This window comes from Rhinoderma darwinii, chromosome 3 (genome assembly GCF_050947455.1).
Source record: "Rhinoderma darwinii isolate aRhiDar2 chromosome 3, aRhiDar2.hap1, whole genome shotgun sequence".
In the NCBI taxonomy this organism is placed as follows: domain Eukaryota; kingdom Metazoa; phylum Chordata; class Amphibia; order Anura; family Rhinodermatidae; genus Rhinoderma; species Rhinoderma darwinii.
The window spans coordinates 391,999,293-392,021,193 of record NC_134689.1 but is presented as its reverse complement, the minus strand read 5'-3'; the positions used below and the strand labels follow the sequence as shown (position 1 = coordinate 392,021,193).

The 21,901-nt window shown below is 41.5% G+C and overlaps 4 non-coding genes across 4 annotated transcripts; all 4 read right to left on the bottom strand.

Annotated features, from left to right (window-relative positions):
• On the bottom strand, positions 1 to 73 carry TRNAV-AAC (transfer RNA valine (anticodon AAC)). The gene has a single exon. It is a non-coding gene; the product is annotated as a tRNA-Val (tRNA).
• Positions 74 to 1,978: 1,905 nt separating this feature from the next.
• On the bottom strand, positions 1,979 to 2,051 carry TRNAM-CAU (transfer RNA methionine (anticodon CAU)). The gene has a single exon. It is a non-coding gene; the product is annotated as a tRNA-Met (tRNA).
• A 2,455-nt stretch (positions 2,052 to 4,506) lies between these two features.
• On the bottom strand, positions 4,507 to 4,579 carry TRNAV-AAC (transfer RNA valine (anticodon AAC)). The gene has a single exon. It is a non-coding gene; the product is annotated as a tRNA-Val (tRNA).
• Positions 4,580 to 17,214: 12,635 nt separating this feature from the next.
• TRNAM-CAU (transfer RNA methionine (anticodon CAU)) lies at positions 17,215 to 17,287 on the bottom strand. The gene has a single exon. It is a non-coding gene; the product is annotated as a tRNA-Met (tRNA).
• Between the last annotated feature and the right edge of the window lie 4,614 nt (positions 17,288 to 21,901).

Below are 21,901 nucleotides of genomic sequence, written 5' to 3'. Positions count from 1 at the left end.
TGTTTCTGCCCGGTTTCAAACCGGGGACCTTTCGCATGTTAGGCGAACGTGATAACCACTACACTACAGAAACTGCATTTCCAAAACTGAGCTCTGCTAAGACAACCTGGGTATGCAGCAAAAATCATCCAGTCTTGCGGTCGGCTCTGGTGAAGACCTTAGAGTAGCCTTAGACTCCACACACAGCCCCCCTGTAGATTGCTCCACACACAGCTCCCGTGTAGATAGCTCCACACAGAGCCCCCCTGTAGATAGCGCCAGACACAGGCCCCTGTAGATAGCTCCACACACAGCCCCCCTGTAGATAGCGCCAGACACAGGCCCCTGTAGATAGCTCCACACACAGCCCCCCTGTAGATAGCTCCACACACAGCCCCCCAGTAGATAGCACCACACACAGCCCCCATGTTCATAGCTCCACACACAGCCCCCCTGTAGATAGCGCCACACACAGCCCCTGTAGATAGCGCCACACACAGCCCCCCTATAGATAGCGCAACACACAGCTCAGTACATATATATACACACCAGAACCAAGCTCAGTACATAAATACAACACCAGAACGAAGCTCAGTACATAAATACAACACCAGAACGAAGCTCAGTACATATATACAACACCAGAACCAAGCTCAGTACATATATATACATCCTCCAGAACAATACTAAATACATAAATACAGCACTAGAACTGTCACGGGGGGGTCTGTGGACCCACTGGGCCGTACCGCCTTGGCGGTAAGGCAGCTGGCCAACAGGGCGCAGATGAAAGTCTATAGTTCGTACAGGTACCTGTGGTAGTTCAGACAGTAGCAGGACAGGCTCGTTTGGGACTAGGTAGCAGGCAGACATCAGGCGAGGTGAAGCAGGTCAGACGTAGATACAGCACGGCACGACTTTGGCACAGCACAGTGCTCGACCAGGATGGCATGGAATGCTAGGAACAGGAACAGGAACTGGAACAGGTACAGGTAACACACTAGGAGGCCATCACATAGACAGACTAGGAATACACAACAAAGCTCAGGCGTGGGAGGATGGGATAACAGAATAGGATAACAGCCTATTAGTCGCGCCCATACTATTAGATCAGGCAGGCTGCCCTGCACGCTACACCAGACGCTGGCACACTATCTAATGCACCTGAGCCCTCTCCCTCTATTTAACATTTGTGGCTTGTCTGCGACCTGCAGGGAACGGGTGTTTACCTGCTCATTTAGTGAGTACGGCCCTTTTTGTGTTTTTTTTCCCAATGAATACCAGCCACGCATGTGCCAAACGACACAGTTTTTGCATAATTTTGACCACTTAAGCATGGGCACGTTAACAAATACGTGCAGAGATTTTTGGATTTAGCCTTACTTTCGTTCAGCCAACAGCTATCTTTCTTTGCTTCCCGATAAACATGGACGCTGGACTCTGGCTGACCTTAGATCGTCAGTCGATGCTGCCAAAATTGGGACGGTTTGAGCCTGTGTATGGCCATCTTTAGTAACTTTCCCTCAATATCTTCTGTTGAGCCGCCATTTTATTTTTCAGTTGTACCGCCATTTTATTTGCATCACAAATGCTAGTCGAAAGTTTGACAGGAATCTTGAGCCCTAACGTCTCTAAAATAGAAAGGCTGGAAAGTGCGACGCTGTTATTCCTATAACCAACACACGATGTCGCTGCAGCCATTGGTAACACATCGTCTGTCAATGTCCAGTAAACATTAGACATGGTCGGAAGCCAGAAATCATCACATGACCAATCACCGATTGCTCTCTATGCTAAAAACAATAGAAAATGGTTATTGTGCGCTCATGTGACCTTCCAAGGGGTGTTTTGATTGGGTTGGGGTAAAAGTGGGCATTCTTTTCTATGTGGCTGCCGTAGACAGCGGTCCCGAAAGTCCCATAGAAATGAGATATTCCTTTAAATATTTGTAAATGTAAATTTTAAAAGGGAATAAAAAAACGAATTAAAAAAAAAATACTGCCCCATGTGAGGATCGAACTCACGACCTTCAGATTATGAGACTGACGCGCTACCTACTGCGCTAACGAGGCACTTATGTTTTGTTTTGGTGGCCATCAATACATGACCAGTGGGGTTCTAACCTCCCTACCAACAATGAGAATCATGGGGCCACAGCGCTGATTTAACGCTGCGTCCCTTCTAAGGGTATGTGCACACACACTAATTACGGACGTAATTCGGGCGTTTTTGCCCCGAATTACGTCCGAAAATAGCGCCTCAATAGCGTTGACAAACATCTGCCCATTGAAAGCAATGGGCAGACGTTTGTCTGTTCACACGAGGCGTATATTTACGTGCCGCTGTCAAATGACGGCGCGTAAATAGACGCCCACGTCAAAGAAGTGACCTGTCACTTCTTTGGCCATAATTGGAGCCGTTATTCATTGACTCCAATGAATAGCAGCACCAATTACGTTCAAGCGCCTGCACATGCCGTTACGGCCGAAATTACGTGGATGTTTTCAGACGGAAACATCCCTGTAATTTCAGACGTTACGGACGCTGTCGTGTGAACATACCCTAAATGATTACATAAAATGATGACATCTCAATTTATATGGTTTTCCTTGTAATATGACCTTAAATAAAGAAAAGTGGTGTTCCCAACCATAGGGACTTGGACGGTTTTTGACCTTTAGTAACTTCCCCTCAATATCTTCTGTCGAGCCGCCATTTTATTTTGCAGTTGTACCGCCATTTTATTTTTCAGTTGTACCGCCATTTTATTTTTCAGTTGTACCGCCATTTTATTTGCGTCACAACTGCTAGTCGAAAGTTTGACAGGACTCTTGAGCCCTAACGTCCCTAAAATAGCAAGGCGGGAAAATACGACGCTGTTATTCCTACAACCAACACACGATGTCGCTGCAGCCATTGGTACGTATCTACTCATAGCAGTAAATGTCTCCATAGTAGCCGCCGATTATAAAGCAAAATCTGACGAGACGAATGTGAATTACACAGATTTGCTAAATGATGTCATTATTACCCGATGATGGGATTCACCTTTCTCACAATGCGCTATGAATGAGTACTACGCTGGTCTATTGTAGGCAATGACGGTGACTAGTGAAGGAGTATTTGTAGTTTATGTGTAATTGAATGATACATTAATGCAATGGTTATTCCTAACTCATATACTAAACGCATATAAATAACTAAATTATCGTAAAAATAAATATATATAGGTTATATAATAATTATAATTTTAAAAAAAAACAAAAAACTAGCAGAGGATGGTTTCGATCCATCGACCTCTGGGTTATGGGCCCAGCACGCTTCCGCTGCGCCACTCTGCTGACAGGCTTCTGGCTTGTAAGATTGTCCTGTAGTGCTTTGTATGATGTCATTATATCTCCACCTGCTAACATTTCTGCATTGCTTCGTATATATCATCCCTCAGGAGACGCACATGAAGTTATGATTTATATTTACATTAAGAAATATTGAGAAACATTTAATTTAAAGGAACAGTGTCATCACAAATAATTTTTTTATATGTTAAAGATGTTAGTGCTTTAATAAAAACGTTTATATTCATTTGTGTGTTTGTGTTTTACTGTTTCTTATTTTTACACTTTTTCTTCCCTATGGGGGCTGCCATTTTTTGTTCCATTTCTGTGTGTGTCGATTAACGACACACACAGACATGGAGTACGGCAGCCACAGTCCCATAGGGACTGTGAACGGCTCCCGTCCCATTCACGTCCGTGTACGGCGTCTGTGTGGGAACTGCGCATGCGCCGCTCCCACACAGTCCTATTCGAAATTGGCGCCGTCCGGCGCCATTTTCCTGTGGACCGGAAGTCGCGGCCGGACAGTAATATTACTACTTCCGGTCGCGGCTTCCGGACTTGTGCACATGGAGCAGCGGCAGCAGATGGAGCGGACGGTCCGGAGGGAGCCGCGGCGGCAGGAGCAGGTAAGAGATTTCAATGTATGTTAGTGTTTGTGTGTGTTTACTACTGTATGTAAACCTACTACACTGTGGGTTACCTCAAAAAATGGCGACACACAGTGTAGGAGGTTAAACCTTTCAAACCCCTCGTTTATCCCGGCACTAGCCAGGATAAAGGAGGGGGGGATGCTGAGAGCTCACTAGAGCGAGAGCTTTTAACCCAATGTTGCAATGCTGCAATTTTGGGAACTAGCTCCATCTAGTGACCAAAAATGGGTAGTATTATAAATTAGAAAAAAATTATAATATTTCCTGACTCGCGAAAAAAATAAAAAAAATTTGAACAATGTTTAATCACCCACACACTAAATGTTTAAATTTTAAAAAAAAAAACATGTTTTTAGGGCAACACCATGCCTTTAAAGTTGGCTGTGTGAAAGAAAAGTCTTTTGATTGGTGGAGATCCCTGTGGTCTGACGCCTGGCAATCTCAGGGTCTCAGGTGTGCCATCAGATTCTGTTTCTCCTTCAATAATGTAACAAAAAAAATAAAATTTAATGTGTTGTGTGGTCTTAAAGATAAAAAAGTGTTTCTGCCCGGTTTCGAACCGGGGACCTTTCGCGTGTTAGGCGAACGTGATAACCACTACACTACAGAAACTGTGCTGTTTAGTTTTTCCTTATCACAGTCTCGATTCTCATCTGCAATTCAAGTCGCGGTCCATTTGCCTGCAAATAAACCTTCGTTGTGCATCCGTGTATCTTCAGAATTTTTCGAAAATTTGTGAAGCCACAAGTTCAGGGTGTAAAATGAATTGTGTTGAGTTTTTGCAGCTCAGCTTCGCGGCCCATGCACGGAAAACAATATCCGAAGGTTACAAGATAGAGTTTATATCTTATCCCTCCTACAGGTTTGTCGCAACAAATCTTCCATCAATAAGGCCTCATGCACACGACCGTAGCCATGTGCACGGCCGTGATTTTCGGGTCGGCAGGAGGCCGAGTGTCACCCGCGAGCCACCCGCAAATCGCGGGCCGTGCACATGGCCGCGTCCATTATTTCCTAAGAACCTGGACCGCAGAACACGGCTGTAATAAGACATGTGCGTTCTTTCTGCGGTCCAGGCTCCTGGGCCATGCACGGACCGTGGAAACCACGGTCGTGTGCATGGGCCCATAGAAATGCATGGGGCCTTACTCTTCAAATAGCCCTGAAAGAAGATCTTCAGATGCAGCTAAATGTGGAAGTGATTTCACCTGTTCCCATAATGGAACAAAAACAGAGTCATTATTCTCGACTCTTCCTGGTTAGGAAGCCAACCGAAACGTACAGAATCTTAATACAGTTAAAGCCTCTGAAAATATGTGAAATATCGGTATTTCAAAATGGAGTCAATAAAATCAACCATTCCTCTGATAGAGCACAATGTTCTTATGGCAACCATAGACCTTCAGGACGCGTATTATCACGCCCAATACATCCCATGTACGAAAAATTTCTGGGTTTTGCAGTAATCCAAGAGGACAGCATACTCCATTATCAGTTCAATGCACTGCCAATTGGGATATCATCTGCTCACAGAATTTTCACAAAAATTATGACGGAAGTGACGGCATACCTCAGGACACAGGATATTCATATCATTCCATATCTAGATGACCTATAGATAGTAGCATCCTCCATACCTCTTCTAGAAAATCAGATCCTTCAGACTTGCCAACTCCTGGAGAACCTAGGGTGGATAGTCAACAAACAGAAGTCCAACCTATCCCCCTTTTGCAGAAGTATTTTCCTCGGAACAACTCTGGACTCTCGAGTCCAAAAGTATTTTCTTCCCCTAGAGAAAGATATAGATTTAATGGCAAAAATATTTTCCTTCCAGAGAAAGACGACAGTATCCTTAAGATAAGCCATGTCCATTCTAGGATCCATGACATTGTGCATACAGTCAGTAATGTGGGCCCAGGCTCACTGCAGATGTCTTCAATCTGAGGTTCTCAGCAGATGGGACAAGTCCCCTCGATCCTTGGAGAAAAGAATAATCTTACCCAAGAAAGTAAAAATGTCTCTCTCCTGGTGGCGGAATCACAAAACTCTGAAAAAAGGAATTCCCTGGCACCCTGCTCTAGTAATATCGGTAACTTCGGATGCCAGCAAGAGAGGCTGGGGAGCTATGGTACTCCAAAAGTCCTTCCAGGGAACGTGGCCCGAAAACTTGAAACGTCTGTCTTCAAATTTTCTAGAGTTAAGGGCGGTGTTGGATACACTTAAAGCTACTCATCATTGGGTCAAAAAAATCCCACATAAAAGTCTACTCGGACAACATGACCACTGTAGCATTTCTCCGCAATCAGGGGGGCAGCAGTGGAAAAAAAACCTTCAGACATTATCAGACCAAATATTTTTTTGGGCAGAGAAACATCTCCTATCCCTCACAGCTCTTCATCTAAAAGGATCCACCAAAGTTCAGGCAGACTTCCTGAGCAGAAGAGACTTAGATGCAGGGGAATGATGCCTACAAGACAAAGTCTTTATATGGATCACTCAAAAATGAGGATTACCAGTGGTGGATTTATTTGCCACTCAGGGAAATGCAAAAGTCCCCCTCTTCTATTCTCTCAATCCAAGAGAACCAAGCTTAGGAATAGATGCATTAGCACACAGATGGAATTTTCCCCTAGCATATTCATTTCCTCCTATTCCTCTTCTCCCGATAATTCTCAAGAAAGTCTGCCAAGAACCATTCAGACTGATCTTAATAGCTCCATTTTGGCCAAAAAGGGTCTGGTTCGGTCTTCTAAACAGACTAAAAATAGCAGACCCTCTGCCTCTATTGGTGTCTCAGGATCTTCAATATCAGGGGCCAATTATACATCCAGTACCCCAGAAGTTTCAGTTAGCTGCCTAGCTTCTGAAAGCTTCATTCTAAAGTCCAGAGGTCTCTCAGATGCTGTCATTGAGACTCTAAGAAAAAGCACGAAAGAAAATACTAACGCGATTTATAACAAGGTATGGAAAAAATGACTGTCAATCGACATCGATCTGGGGCTCCATGCAAAATCTCACCTCGTGGGGTATCCTTGATCCTGAGGAAGGTGAGAGCTCAGCCGAAAACTACACAGGGGGAACTTGTTAATGATCTCAAGGCAGCTGGGACCACAGTCACCAAGATAACCATTGGTAACACATTACGCCGTAATGGATTAAAATCCTGCAGTGCCCGCAAGGTCCCCCTGCTCAAGAAGGCACATGTACAGGCCCATCTGAAGTTTGCAAATGAACATCTGGATGATTCTGAGAGTGATTGGGAGAAGGTGCTGTGGTCAGATGAGACAAAAATTGAGCTCTTTGGCATTAACTCAACTTGCCGTGTTTGGAGGAAGAGAAATGCTGCCTATGACCCAAAGAACACCATCCCCACTGTCAAGCATGGAGGTGGAAACATTATGTTTTGGGGGTGTTTCTCTGCTAAGGGCACAGGACTACTTCACCGCATCAATGGGAGAATGGATGGAGCCATGTACCGTCAAATCCTGAGTGACAACCTCCTTCCCTCCACCAGGACATTAAAAATGGCTCGTGGCTGGGTCTTCCAGCACGACAATGACCCGAAACATACAGCCAAGGCAACAAAGGAGTGGCTCAAAAAGAAGCACATTAAGGTCATGGAGTGGCCTAGCCAGTCTCCAGACCTTAATCCCATCGAAAACTTATGTAGGGAGCTGAAGATCTGAGTTGCCAAGCGACAGCCTCGAAATCTTAATGATTTACAGATGATCTGCAAAGAGGAGTGGGCCAAAATTCCATCTAACATGTGTACAAATCTCATCATCAACTACAAAAAACGTCTGACTGCTGTGCTTGCCAACAAGGGTTTTGCCACCAAGTATTAAGTCTTGTTTGCCAAAGGGATCAAATACTTATTTCTCTGTGCACAATGCAAATAAATATATAGAATTTTGACATTGTGCTTTTCTTTTTTTTTTTTTTATATATAATCTATCTCTCACTGGTAAAATTAACCTAGCCTAAAAATTCTAGACTGTTCATGTCTTTGACAGTGGGCAAACTTACAAAATTAGCAAGGGATCAAATACTTATTTCCTTCACTGTATATATATATATATATATATATATATATATATATATATATATATATATATATATATATATATATAGCAAACAAGAAAGCAGCAGCACTCACACGGAATCAATCGATCAGGTGCCCAGCAAAACGTCCCGATCCTCGGACGTGTATTGGTATATAAAGAAAGAAGATTTGCAGCACTCCAATGTGAAAAAAGTGGTGGTTTATTCAATCCAAGAACAACAGCAACGTTTCAATCCTACAAAAGGATCTTTATCAAGCCTGATAGATAAAGATCCTATTGTAGGATTGAAACGTTGCTGTTGTTCTTGGATTGAATAAACCACCACTTTTTTCACATTGGAGTGCTGCAAATCTTCTTTCTTTATATATATATATATATATATATATATATATATATATATATATATATATATATATATATGCGCTACGCAGCCACGTGTGAAAAAGGGCTGCTAAAATGGTGGGTTTGACTTGTTTGTGTCTCCCACTATTACTACCTCTTTTATATTCAGGCTCACTAGGGTTATGCCTAGTTCCCTTACCTTTTCCTTATACTAACGTCTACTTGCTTTGCTTCTACTCAACGGAATAAGACCGTACAATAAATACAATTGTATAGTAAATAAAGGGCTATATATATCATATAGATATAATATATATATGCGCTACACACACACACACACACACACACACACACACACACACACACACACGTGTGTAAAAGAGCTGGTATAATAGCGGGTTTCACCTACTTGGTCACCCACTAGTACTACCTCCTTTATAATCAGGGTCACTAGGGTTATGCCTAGTTCCCCTACCTTTTCCTTATATTAACGCTAATCTACTTGCTTTGCTGCTACGTAAGTGTATACGACTCAGTAAATACAATTGTATAGTAAATAAAGGGTAATATTTATTACTAACAAAAATCACACTTACATATAAAATACACCAAACACAGAACACCGTAACCGATCACCGTATAGTATCAGTATACCCCAATACATATAACAATTAATATATACTGAGTATACTCACACTATACGTAGTACAGTATAAACACGGTATCACAATCCTAATTATACCGCCACCCACATACCTAAACATACATATGAATACAGTTACGTTACAATACAATACACGCTCACTATTTCTGTCCCACTCCCTCCTAATATAACTTTCCCTATACACTAAGGTGTTTGTGTGTGTATGTGTGTGTATATGTGTGTGTTTGTGTATGTGTGTGTGTTTGTATGTATGTGTGTGTGTGTTTGTTTATATGTGTGTGTTTGTGTGTATATGTGTGTGTGTGTGTGTGTGTGTATATGTGTGTGTTTTTGTTTGTATATGTGTGTGTGTTTGTGTATATGTGTGTTTGTGTGTATATGTGTTTGTGTGTTTGTGTGTGTGTGTGTGTGTGTTTGTGTGTATATGTGTGTGTTTGTGTTTATTTGTGTGTATATGTGTGTGTTTGTGTGTATTTCTGTATATGTGTGTGTTTGTGTATATGTGTGTGTCTGTTTGTGTGTATATGAGGGTGTGTGTGTTTATGTTTTTGTGTATATGTGTGTATGTGTGTGTATTTGTGTGTATGTGTGTGTTTGTGTATATATGTGTGTGTGTGTGTGTGTTTGTGTGTATGTGTGTGTTTGTTTATATGTGTGTGTGTGTGTGTGTGTGTGTATGTGTTTGTGTGTATATGTGTGTGTGTGTGTGTGTGTGTGTGTGTGTGTTTGTGTGTGTGTGTGTTTTTGTTTGTATATGTGTGTTTGTGTATATGTGTGTTTGTTTGTATATGTGTGTTTATGTGTGTGTATGTGTGTATTTGTATTTGTGTGTGTGTTTGTGTGTATGTGTGTTTGTGTATATGTGTGTGTGTGTTTGTGTATATGTGTGTGTTTGTGTGTATATGTGTGTGTTTTTTTGTATATGTGTGTGTTTGGGTGTTTGTGTGTGTGCGTGTATATATGTGTGTAGGTCAGTATAAGTATTGGTATTGTTCACATTGATAACTTCATTTTTATTTTGTTGCAGATTTTGCTGAACCGATTGGACTACATCTTTGATTCGTTGGACTACTGCGTGGAGCTACGTTTTCTCAAATTTTAATAAAATGGTTAACGAGGGTTTTGTGGGGGATTTCTTATTTCAATAAAAAAATTGTATTTGTGTTTTTTAAAAAAAAAGTTATTAATGTCTAGATAATGCCAGTTGGCTGATTGACAGCGTCCATTATTAAGGCGGGGCTTAGTGTTAGCCGGTGCAGAGGCTAGCACTAACCACACATTATTACCCCGGTACCCACTGCCAGGCTGGTATTATGAGGCTGGGAATGGCCAAAAACAGTGGACCTTACCACCCTTGTAATGCTAGGCTGCTGCTGCTGTGTTGTATCTGGCTAGTTATGAAAATGGGGGGGACACAAATAACAAATTTAACAATAGACGTGGGGTCCCCTACATTTTTAATAACCAGCCAGATACAACACAACAACAGCAGCCTGGCATTACATGGGTGGGAATGGCCACTGGTTTTGTCCATTCCCAGGTTAATAACACCAGCCTGTGGCCGCCCCAGTGATCCACCATCACTGGATCGTAGTAGGCTCTTCCAGATAACCGTAGTGGAGGTTGATATCAGAGTAATGGCTGTTTACTGCTAGCCTAATGGACGTCGTCAAAAAGACAACTGTCATTATGCATGCGCTAATAAAGTATTTTATTGAAATGAATAATCCACCACAGAATCCTTGCTAACCATTTTATTTAAACAAAAATTGTAGATCATCGCAGTAGTCCACCGAATATACTTTGTAGTACAATAGGTCCAGCGTAACCTGATTAAAATATATAAATTAGGCCTGAAGCATTCTTTTGTGAAATGATTCCTTGTGCTGTCCCTTTTTTTTAACGTTTTTTTTTTTTCAGAATACAGCAAAACTTAAGATATTTGTATCAAATCTCAGTTTTTTTTTAAATAATTATTTGGTCACTACACTTTCCCTTTAGAAAAAAAAAATAGCGTTACTAAAGTAGTCCTCGAATCCAACTTAGTGAAGCAACCAAAACATTCTAAAAACACAAACAGACACAAATACAAAATTTACATGGGGTAGGCTTACATACAGGGTACATGGGTGACACTGTCTGTTACAGTGAAGGAAATAAGTATTTGATCCCTTGCTGATTTTGTAAGTTTGCCCACTGTCAAAGACATGAACAGTCTAGAATTTTTAGGTAAGATTAATTTTACCAGTGAGAGATAGATTATATAAAAAAAATAACAGAAAATCACATTTTCAAAATTATATATATTTATTTGCATTTTGCACAGAGAAATAAGTATTTGATCCCTTTGGCAAACAAGACTTAATACTTGGTGGCAAAACCCTTGTTGGCAAGCACAGCAGTCAGACATTTTTTGTAGTTGATGATGAGGTTTGCACACATGTTAGATGGAATTTTGGCCCACTCCTCTTTGCAGATCATCTGTAAATCATTAAGATTTCAAGGCTGTCGCTTGGCAACTCGGATCTTCAGCTCCCTCCATAAGTTTTCGATGGGATTAAGGTCTGGAGACTGGCTAGGCCACTCCATGACCTTAATGTGCTTCTTTTTGAGTCACTCCTTTGTTGCCTTGGCTGTATGTTTCGGGTTATTGTCGTGCTGGAAGACCATTTTTAATGTCCTGGTGGAGGGAAGGAGGTTGTCACTCAGGATTTGACGGTACATGGCTCCATCCATTCTCCCATTGATGCGGTGAAGTTGTCCTGTGCCCTTAGCAGTGAAACACCCCCAAAACATAATGTTTCCACCTCCATGCTTGACAGTGGGGACGGTGTTCTTTGGGTCATAGGCAGCATTTCTCTTCCTCCAAACACGGCGAGTAGAGTTAATGCCAAAGATGTACATACAAACGAACGTATATACATACATACATACGTACGTACGTACGTACGTACGTACGTACGTACGTACGTACGTACGTGCGTACGTACATACATGAAAACATGCATACATACAAACATACATACATGCAAACATACATACAAACATACATACATACATACATGCAAACATACATATATACATACATACATACACACATACATACATACAAATGAACGAACGAACGTACGTACGTACGTACGTACGTACGTACGTACGTACGTACATATATATGTACATACATACATACATACATGCAAACATACATACATGCAAACATACATACATACATACATGCAAACATACATACATGCAAACATACATACATACATACATGCAAACATACATACATGCAAACATACATACATGCAAACATACATACATGCAAATATACAAACATACATACATACATGCAAACATACATACATACATGCATGCAAACATACATGCATACATACATACATACACACATACATACATACGTACGTACGTACGTACGTACGTACGTACGTACGTACGTACGTACGTACGTACGTACAAACGAACGTATATACATACATACAAACGTACGTGCGTACATACATACATGCAAACATGCATACATACAAACAAACATACATGCATGCAAACATACATACAGGCAAACAAACATACATGCATACATGCAAACATAAATGCACACATGCAAACATACATGCATACATACATACAAACATACATACATGCAAACATACATACATACATACATATATACATACACTACCGTTCAAAAGTTTAGGGTCACTTAGAAATTTCCTTATTTTTGCAAGAAAAGCACAGTTTTTGTCAATGAAGATAACATTAAACTAATCAGAAATACACTCTATACATTGTTAATGTGCTAAATGACTTTTCTAGCTGCAAATGTCTGGTTTTTAATGCAATATCTACATCACTCCAGTGTTCTAATGGTACATTGTGTTTGCTAACTGTGTTAAAAGGCTAATGGATGATTAGAAAACACTTGAAAACCCTTGTGCAATTATGTTAGCACTGCTGTAAACAGTTTTGCTGTTTAGAGGAGCTATAAAACTGACCTTCCTTTGAGCTAGTTGAGAATCTGGAGCATTACATTTGTGGGTTCGATTAAACTCTCAGAATGGCTATAAAAAGAGAGCTTTCATGTGAAACTCGACAGTCTATTCTTGTTCTTAGAAATTAAGGCTATTCCATGCGAGAAATTGCCAAGAAACTGAAGATTTCCTACAACGGTGTGTACTACTCCCTTCAGAGGACAGCACACACAGGCTCTAACCAGAGTAGAAAGAGAAGTGGGAGGCCACGCTGCACAACTGAGCAACAAGACAAGTACATTAGAGTCTCTAGTTTGAGAAATAGACGCCTCACAGGTCCTCAACTGGCACCTTCATTAAATAGTACCTGCAAAACGCCAGTGTCAACGTCTACAGTGAAGAGGCGGCTCCAGGATGCTGGCCTTCAGGGCAGAGTAGCAAAGAAAAAGCCATATCTGAGACTGGCTAATAAAAGGAAAAGATTAATATGGGCAAAAGCACACAGACATTGGACAGAGGAAGATTGGAAAAAAGTGTTATGGACAGACGAATCAAAGTTTGAGGTGTTTGGACATTTGTGAGACACAGAACAACGGAAAAGATGCTGGAAGAGTGCCTGACGCCATCTGTCAAGCATGGTGGAGGTAATGTGATGGTCTGGGGTTGCTTTGGTGCTGGTAAAGTGGGAGATTTGTACAAGGTAAAAGGGTTTTTGAATAAGGAAGGCTATCACTTCATTTTGCCACGCCATGCCATACCATGTGGACAGCGCTTGATTGGAGCCAATTTCATCCTACAACAGGACAATGATCCAAAGCACACCTCCAAATTATGCAAGAACTATTTAGGGAAGACGCAGGCAGCTGGTATTCTATCTGTAATGGAGTGGCCAGCGCAGTCACCAGATCTCAATCCCATAGAGCTGTTGTGGGAGCAGCTTGACCGTATGGTACGCAAGAAGTGCCCATCAAGCCAATCCAACTTGTGGGAGGGGCTTCTGGAAGCATGGGGTGAAATTTCTCCCGATTACCTCAGCAAATTAACAGCTAGAATGCCAAAGGTCTGCAATGCTGTAATTGCTGCAAATGGAGCATTCTTTGACGAAAGCAAAGTTTGAAGGAGAAAATTATTATTTGAAATAAAAATCACTATTTCTAACCTTGTCAATGTCTTGACTATATTTTCTAGTCATTTTACAAGTCATTTGATAAATATAAGTGTGAGTTTTCATGGAAAACACAAAATTGTCTGCATGACCCCAAACTTTTGAACGGTAATGTACATACACACATACATACACTACCGTTCAAAAGTTTGGGGTCACCCAGACAATTTTGTGTTTTCCATGAAAACTCACACTTATATCTATCAAATGAGTTGCAAAATGACTAGAAAATATAGTCAAGACATTGACAAGGTTAGAAATAGTGATTTTTATTTGAAATAATAATTTTCTCCTTCAAACTTTGCTTTCGTCAAAGAATGCTCCATTTGCAGCAATTACAGCATTGCAGACCTTTGGCATTCTAGCTGTTAATTTGCTGAGGTAATTGGGAGAAATTTCACCCCATGCTTCCAGAAGCCCCTCCCACAAGTTGGATTGGCTTGATGGGCACTTCTTGCGTACCATACGGTCAAGCTGCTCCCACAACAGCTCTATGGGGTTGAGATCTGGTGACTGCGCTGGCCACTCCATTACAGATAGAATACCAGCTGCCTGCTTCTTCCCTAAATAGTTCTTGCATAATTTGGAGGTGTGCTTTGGGTCATTGTCCTGTTGTAGGATGAAATTGGCTCCAATCAAGCGCTGACCACAGGGTATGGCATGGCGTTGCAAAATGGAGTGATAGCCTTCCTTATTCAAAATCCCTTTTACCTTGTACAAATCTCCCACTTTACCAGCACCAAAGCAACCCCAGACCATCACATTACCTCCACCATCCTTGACAGATGGCGTCAGGCACTCTTCCAGCATCTTTTCAGTTGTTCTGCATCTCACAAATGTTCTTCTGTGTGATCCAAACACCTCAAACTTCGATTCGTCTGTCCATAACACTTTTTTCCAATCTTCCTCTGTCCAATGTCTGTGTGCTTTTGCCCATATTAATCTTTTCCTTTTATTAGCCAGTCTCAGATATGGCTTTTTCTTTGCCACTCTGCCCTGAGTCGCCTCTTCACTGTAGACGTTGACACTGGCGTTTTGCGGGTACTATTTAATGAAGCTGCCAGTTGAGGACCTGTGAGGCGTCTATTTATCAAACTAGAGACTCTAATGTACTTGTCTTGTTGCTCAGTTGTGCAGCGGGGCCTCCCACTTCTCTTTCTACTCTGGTTAGAGCCTGTGTTTGCTGTCCTTTGAAGGGAGTAGTACACACCGTTGTAGGAAATCTTCAGTTTCTTGGCAATGTCTTGCATGGAATAGACTTCATTTCTAAGAACAAGAATAGACTGTCGAGTTTCACATGAAAGCTCTCTTTTTCTAGCCATTTTGAGAGTTTAATCGAACCCACAAATGTAATGCTCCAGATTCTCAACTAGCTCAAAGGAAGGTCAGTTTTATAGCTCCTCTAAACAGCAAAACTGTTTACAGCGGTGCTAACATAATTGCACAAGGGTTTTCAAGTGTTTTCTAATCATCCATTAGCCTTCTAATACAGTTAGCAAACACAATGTACCATTAGAACACTGGAGTGATGGTTGCTGGAAATGGGCCTCTATGCACCTATGTAGATATTGCATTAAAAACCAGACGTTTGCAGATAGAATAGTCATTTAGCACATTAACAATGTATAGAGTGTATTTCTGATTGATTTAATGTTATCTTCATTGAAAATAAATTTGCTTTTCTTGCAAAAATAAGGAAATTTCTGAGTGACCCTAAACTTTTGAACGGTAGTGTACATATATACAAGCGTACGTACGTACGTACGTACGTACGTACGTACATACATACAAACATACATACATGCAAACATACATACATACATGCAAACATACATACATACAAACATACATACATGCAAACATACATACATACAAACATACATACATGCAAACATACATACATACATGCAAACATGCATACATACATGCAAACATACATACACACATACATACACACACACACACACACACACACACACACACATACATACATACATACATACATGACCCCATATAGTAGTTATTCCATTGTCCATGCTCCCAGATTTGGTGACTTCGATCCAATGAAAATAAAAAACAAAATAAAAAACTCACTTCGTTCCCACGAAGATCTGAACGGTCCCGTCACTTTTCTTCTTACTGCTCCCATTCACAATAACAAAGTGGTAGTCGCAGATGACGTAATCAAGTGAGCGTGATATAATTACGCCATCTGCGCCACAACGCATTGTTACTGTGAATGCTAGCGGCGCCAAGTAGCAGTAAGAAAAAAAGTGACAGGACCGTTCAGATCTCCGTAGGAACGTCTTAGGTCAGTTTGTTTTTATCTTTTCTGTTGTACGCCGGGTGATGCAGGACCAGTGCGGCGACTAAAGATATTACATGGTGGGGGCAGTTTAGCTAGAGGAGGAGAAGTGGCTTGCCGAAACGAGGTGAATACAGTGTTGCATGGAAGGGTTTTGTGTTGTTGCGTGTTGTTGAACTTCACGGTGTGTTCGTCTCAACCAGGCTTACCATGCCTGGTTGAGCCGAACATTCTCCCGATGCAGTATCTAGCAACGTCGGGAGCGCGCACACTGCAGAGCGGCTTGATTGACATCGAGCCGCTCACGCCCCTTTTTAGAAAAGATAATCAGCATTAGCTGAGTTATCAAGTTTAAAAAAAAGGTAGTTAGGGAATTAATTTTTAAAAATTTTTCACAGCAAATATTTTATTATTTAATTCCAGCTTAGAATTTTTTTTAAATTTTTTTTTTCTCAATTTGGGAATAAACCTTTAAGTCAGTTTAGTGGAGAAACAAAGGACAGTGGGTAAACTCCACTCTTGGTGATGGGACTGCAGGCATTGCTGTAAATAGAGGAGGATAAGGCTGGTGGGGTCAGCGGCGGTAGTGGGGGAGTTAGCTAGGTGTCCTGAATTTTAAGAGGTTGTACAAATTTTGCAAGGATTTTTAATCCTTTAAATATTTGTAAATGTAAGTTTTAAAAGGGAAAGAATGAATAAAAAAAAGAAAACAACTTGCCCCATGTGAGGATCGAACTCACGACCTTCAGATTATGAGACTGACGCGCTACCTACTGCGCTAACGAGGCACCTGGTATTTTTTATTGGTGGCTATCAATACATGACCTTCCTACCACCTATGGGAATGTTAGGGTTATAGCGCTGATTTAACGCTGCGTCCCTTCTTAAGGCTATGTTCACACGGAGTATTTTGGGGGAGGAATATCTGCCTCAAAGCTCCAAACGGAATTTTGAGGCAGATATTCCTCCCCCAAAATACTCCGTGTGAATAGCAATTATCGCGCCGTTTTTCGCCCGCGGCCATTGAGCGCCGCGGGCAGAAAACACGCTTTCTCCTGCCTCCCATTGAAGTCAATGGGAGGTCGGAGGCGGAAGCGCCCGAAGATAGGGCATGTCGCTTCTTTTTCCCGCGAGGCAGTTTTACTGCTCGCGGGAAAAAGACGCCGACGCCTCCCATTGAAATCAATGGGAGGCGTTCTCGGGCCGTTTCTGCCGAGTTTTGCGACGCGGTTTCCGCATCAAAAAACTCGGCAAAAGACCCCGTGTGAACATAGCCTAAGTGATGATATAAAATGATGAAATATCTATACTTATAAGATTTTCCTTGTAATATGACCTTAAATAAAGAAAAGTGGTGTACCCAACAACAGGGACTTGGACGGTTTTTGACCATGTGTACCGCCATCTTTAGTAACTTTCCCTCAATATCTTCTGTCGAGCCGCCATTTTATTTTTCGGTTGTACCGCCATTTTATTTGCGTCACAACTGCCTGGTGAAAGTTTGACAGGACTCTTGAGCCCTAACGTCCCTAAAATAGCAAGGCGGGAAAATACGACGCTGTTATTCCTACAACCAACACATGATGTCGCTGCAGCCATTGGTACGTATCTACTCATAGCAGTAAATGTCTCCATAGTAGCCGCCGATTATAAAGCAAAATCTGACGAGACGAATGTGAATTACACAGATTTGCTAAATGATGTCATTATTACACGATGATGGCGTTCACCTTTCTCACAATGCGCTATGAATGAGTACTATGCTGGTCTATTGTAGGCAATGACGGTGACTAGTGAAGGAGTATTTATAGTATAAAGCTGTAACATCCCGACAAACATTGCGGGTACAAACAAAGACCATTATAGGTCAATGTGAAATTTGTACTTTATGTGTAATTGAATGATACATTAATGCAATGGTTATTCCTAACTCATATACTAAACGCATATAAATAATTAAATTATCGTAAAAATAATTATATATAGATTATATAATAATTATAATAAAAAAAAAAAAAAAAAACTAGCAGAGGATGGTTTCGATCGATCGACCTCTGGGTTATGGGCCCAGCACGCTTCCGCTGCGCCACTCTGCTGACAGGCTTCTGGAATGTGAGATTGTCCTGTAGTGCTTTCTATGATGTTATTATATCTCCACCTGCTAACATTTCTGCATTGCATCGTATATATCATCCCCCAGGAGACGCACATGAAGTTATGATTTATATTTACATTAAGATCCCTGTAGTCTGACTTCAGGGTCTCAGGGGCCATCAGTGTTAAAGAGGCTCTGTCACCAGATTATCAAATCCCTATCGCCTATTACATGTGATCGGCGCTGCAATGTAGATAACAGTAAAGTTTTTGTTTTTTTTAAAAACGTTCATTTTTGGCCAAGTTATGAGCTATTTTATATTTATGCAAATGAGCTTTGAAATGGACAACTGGGCGTTTTTTTTTCATTATGTACAACTGGGCGTGTATTGTGTTTTTAACTGGGCGTGTTTATGTGTATGAAGCTGACCAATCAGTGACCAGTCAGCATCATACACTCCTCAACATCTGCACGCTCCTCTCCTGAAATATTCTGTGCTGCTGTGAACTCTGCTCTTACCATTACGTAGCTCAGTCTGTTACCTCTCCTCCACTCCTGTCCTCAATAACACCTTCACATGATTGGCAAGTCACCACCCCGCACAAGATCCTACTGCACGGCTGTGTTGGAAGCGCGCCCTGCTGTGTCTCACTTAGCAGCTGGGTGTGTTCCCCTCATCTAGCTGCTACGTTCTATCCTGACCGCCGGTGAATTCACCGTGCGGTCTTCGCAGTGCTGCTACCCCGTTTACCTACGGGAGCAGAACGCGGCTCCTGAAATACTCTGTGCTGCCTTAAACTATGTGGACAGGTCAGGATCCTGTTTTTTTTAAATGCTGCTGGGGAACCCGCTCGATCCACTATATAAGGCTGCGCCTCCATCCTCTTCTGCCCCAGACACTTATTCCCAAGCACTGTAAACTTTCAGATTGGTTGCGCTGTGAATATTCGGAGAACGTGATTGGTTTATGTGCAGGGTAATGAACATACAGACAAGCAGAAGAAGACTGACTAAGGGCTGAGCATTTCATTGAATTCAGTCTTCTACTGCTTGTCTGTATGTTCATTTCCCTGCACATAAACCAATCACGTTCTCCGAATATTCACAGCGCAAGCAATCAGCGCAACCAATCTGAAACAACCGTGCTGTTAGCTATACAGTGACGGCTTTCAGCCGTGCAGTAGGATCTTGTGCGGGGTGGTGACTTGCCAATCATGTGAAGATGTTATTGAGGACAGGAATGGAGGAGAGGTAACAGACTGAGGGCTACGTAATGGTAAGAGCAGAGTTCACAGCAGCACACAATATTTCAGGAGAGGAGCGTGCAGATGTTGAGGAGTGTATGACGCTGACTGGTCACTGATTGGTCAGCGTCATACACATAAACACGCCCAGTTAAAAACACAATACACACCCAGTTGTACATAATGAAAAAAAAACGCCCAGTTGTCCATTTCAAAGCCCATTTGCATATATATAAAATAGCTCATTACTTGGCCAAAAATGAACGTTTTTTTTAAAAAAAACCTTACTGTTATCTACATTGCAGCGCTGATCACATGCGATAGGCGATAGGGATTTGATAATCTGGTGACAGAGCCTCTTTAAGTCACTGATTCTGTTTCACCTTCAATAATTAAAGAAAAAAAAAATGTAATGTGTTGTGTGGTCTAAAAAACACAAACTGTTTCTGCCCGGTTTCGAACCGGGGACCTTTTGCATGTTAGGCGAACGTGATAACCACTACACTACAGAAACCATGCTGCACCATGCTGGTGCCTGTTCTGTACTTGTGCTGTGCATCTCATAGTTCCTTCCTCATCAGAGCCTGGATTCCCATCTGCAATGCAAGTTAAGACGGTAGTTTAGGTTTTTGAGCTGTTTTTTTTAGCGGGACCAACGGGTCCAGTGTCAGCGGGTCTCTGACACGCAGGATCCATCTGTTATCAAGCATCTAAGTAATGAACTTAACAGGTCAGAGCCACAAAGGACCTGTTGTCACTGAAGCCATCAGTCCCACTGACCTGACGGATACAGGTGTTAGGAAAACACCTGTTCCCTTAAAGAGGCTCTGTCACCACATTATAAGTGCCCTGTCTCCTACATAAGGAGATCGGCGCTACAATGTAGGTGACAGTAATGCTTTTTATTTAGAAAAATGATCAATTTTCACCACGTTATCAGCGATTTTAGCTTTATGCTAATTACTCTCTTAACCCCTTAATGACCGGCCTATTTTAGACCTTAATGACCAAGCTATTTTTTAAGTTTTTCCATCGTTGCATTCCAAGAGCTATAACCTTTTTATTTTTGCGTCGACATAGCTGTATAAGGTCTTTTTTTTTGCGGGACAAGTTGTATTTTTTAATAGCACCATTTTGACGTACATATTATTTATTGATTAACTTTTATTAACTTTTTTTGGGGGGGGGGGGAGAAAAAAATCTGACATTTCGCCACTCTTTTATGCGTCCTAAATTTACGCTGTTTACCGTGTGGTATAAATAACACAATAGCTTTATTCAGCGGGTTGTTACGATTGCAACAATACCAAATTTGTATAGATTTTGCATGTTTTACTACTTTTACACAGTAAAAACGCTTTTTTTTCAAAATTATTTGTTTTTGTGTCTCCATATTTGAAGAGCCGTAACGGTTTATTTTTTTGCCGATGCAGTTATATGAGGGCTTTTTTTTTGCGGGACGAGTTGTAGTTTTTATTGATACCATTTTGGAGTAGATGCGACTTTTTAAAGTCAGGATTCACAGAAAACAGCAATTTTTCAGTCGTTTTTTTATTTAATTTTTTACGGCGTTCACCATGCGGGTTAAGTAATGTAATAGCTTTATAGTCGGGGGTCATTACGAACGCGGCGATATCAAATATGTGTAACTTTTTTACTTTATTTTGTAAGGGGAAAAAGTGGTTTCTTCATTTTTTTTCACATTTTTTTTTCATTAACTTTATGAAACTTTTTTTTTCACTTTTTTACTAGTCCCACTAGGGGACTTTAATATGCGATTCTGCGATCGCTATTATAATACACTGCAATACTTCTGTATTGCAGTGTATTATGCCTGTCCGTTTAAAACGGACAGGCATCTGCTAAGTCATGCCTGCGGCATGTTCTAGCAGGCATTCATTACAGGCAGACCTGGGGGCCTTTATTAGGTCCCCGGCTGCCATCGGAGACACAGACACTCGGCGATCTTATCGCCGGGTGTCAGTGGGATGAGAGGGAGCTCCCTCCCTCTCTCCAAAACCACTCAGATGCGGTGCACGCTATTGAGCACCGCATTTGAGGGG